This window comes from Poecilia reticulata, linkage group LG23, assembly GCF_000633615.1.
Source record: "Poecilia reticulata strain Guanapo linkage group LG23, Guppy_female_1.0+MT, whole genome shotgun sequence".
In the NCBI taxonomy this organism is placed as follows: domain Eukaryota; kingdom Metazoa; phylum Chordata; class Actinopteri; order Cyprinodontiformes; family Poeciliidae; genus Poecilia; species Poecilia reticulata.
In genome coordinates, this window is record NC_024353.1 from 7,333,668 (window position 1) to 7,335,799 (window position 2,132).

At 39.2% G+C, this 2,132-nt stretch overlaps 1 pseudogene; it reads right to left on the bottom strand.

The window, feature by feature from the left end:
* Positions 1-812: 812 nt before the first annotated feature.
* LOC103459386 (histone H2B 1/2-like) lies at positions 813-2,078 on the bottom strand (annotated as a pseudogene).
* Between the last annotated feature and the right edge of the window lie 54 nt (positions 2,079-2,132).

Here is a 2,132-nt window from a genome sequence, read left to right on the forward strand (position 1 = left end):
GTTTTGAGTAATGAACCAGGCTGGGAGTTTTTAAAAGCCTCAGGAATCTTTTGCAGGTGTTTAGAGTTACTTTGTTGATTCAGATGATGAGGCTAACTGCTCGTTCAGAGAACCTTTTCATGATATGCTAATTTTTGGAGATGGGAATTTTGGGTTTTCATGAACTGTTTGCCAAAATCATCAGTATTAAAACAATAAAAGACCTGAAATATTTCAGTTGGTGTGCAATGAATCTAAAATATGACAGTTTAATTTTTATCATTACATTATGAAAAATAATGAACTTTATCACAATATGCTAATTGTTTGAGAAGGACCTGTATATGAATGCATATTTTTAGGCAGGTAAAACTAACTTGTCATTTTCTAATTTTTGAATTGGGCTCAATCTAAAAATATTGTAGTTTTTGGTGTAGGAGTTCATAAGTTTCTTAATTCTTCCTACTTTTTTCAAGTGTGTTAAGATATTGAACAAAAATATGTATTGCATTCCTTGTTCATGTGTGATTTCATAATTCTGTCATGTTTAAATTTAATCAGCACTAGACCACAATAAAAGTATTTGATTTCCAAAGTATTATTCAAAATTCAGTACGATTGTAAATTTTGAAAAAATTTAACCAAAAAAAAAAAAAAAGTTTAAAGACGGTTACTACAAATAAATTAGTTCCGCAAACAACTCATGTGAATCTGAAAGTCACATTGTTAAGAAAACCTGGGTTGACAGGGGAAATGCAAAGTACTTTAGAACAGGGTTTTATGGATATAAATGTAGTAATTCCCCTTTACATGAGCATTTGAGAAATTAAGCAATCCGACAGTAAATGATTAATGTACAAGTTTCTTGCGCTTAGTTGTATTTGTGTGGCCCTAAAAAGGGCCTTTGGTTCTGATGGTAAACAGCAGGTTTACTTGGAGCTGGTGTACTTTGTGACCGCCTTGGTGCCCTCGGACACGGCGTGCTTGGCCAGCTCTCCGGGAAGCAAGAGGCGCACGGCCGTCTGGATCTCCCTGGAGGTGATGGTGGAGCGCTTGTTGTAGTGAGCCAGGCGGGAAGCCTCGGAGGCGATGCGTTCAAAGATGTCGTTAACGAACGAGTTCATGATGCTCATAGCCTTGGACGAGATGCCGGTGTCGGGGTGGACCTGCTTGAGGACTTTGTAGACGTAGATGGCGTAGCTCTCCTTCCTTGTCTTTCTCCTCTTCTTGCCTCCTTTGCCGGCCGTCTTGGTCACGGCTTTCTTAGAGCCCTTCTTGGGCGCAGACTTGGCGGGTTCAGGCATCCTGATGTGTTTCTGGGAAACAGCAACGAATGAGGAAGGGCGCACACAGAGACTAGTATTATAGAGGCTGCATGTAAATCAGAGTGCGCTGACGCCTGCCTCTGATTGGTTCAGTTGCTCAGAGCGTTAGAATGTCTTTAGGATTTGTTCGCGCGTCCAAGTGCTTGAATAGTGTAAAATAAGTATATATTTTTCGAAGTTTATTACGTAGCTCTGCTTTTATGTGTTCCTTCAAGTGTTTTACAAACCTGTACGTTATGCTTAGTATTTAATATTTCCATAACTTTTAAATCAAATTTACTTAGTAATATTACATTTTAAGCTTAATCAAAGGGAAAAAAAAGTCACAAATAATTTGCATACTCCAAATATAATCTTTATTGGTGTTGCCCATGACTCATCTTGCTTTAATTATTCAGGAGAGGATGTTTCCATTTTATGTAGATTGACTTAAAATTTCTAGATTTCAAGTAAGATGACGGGAACTGCTGTACTTTCACATACAAGCATGGACTGTTGCGTTTTCCCATTTTTTTATTCACGCTTGAGAAGGGCTCATTTCCGCTGTAGTGCATTCTATGCTTCAGTTCTACAAGTGAGGCAAATACATCCTTCATTAACAACGTACTTATTCACCTTTTCACAGAACGCATTATACAAATTAAGGAAACGTCTCTTGAGAAGTGTGGGTGGCTCTGAAAAGAGCCGTTGGTCTTTAGTAAATAGCTGGTAGATTTAACCTCCGAAGCCGTACAGAGTGCGGCCCTGCCTCTTGAGAGCGTACACCACATCCATAGCGGTCACGGTCTTTCTCTTGGCGTGCTCGGTGTAGGTGACGGCATCACGGAT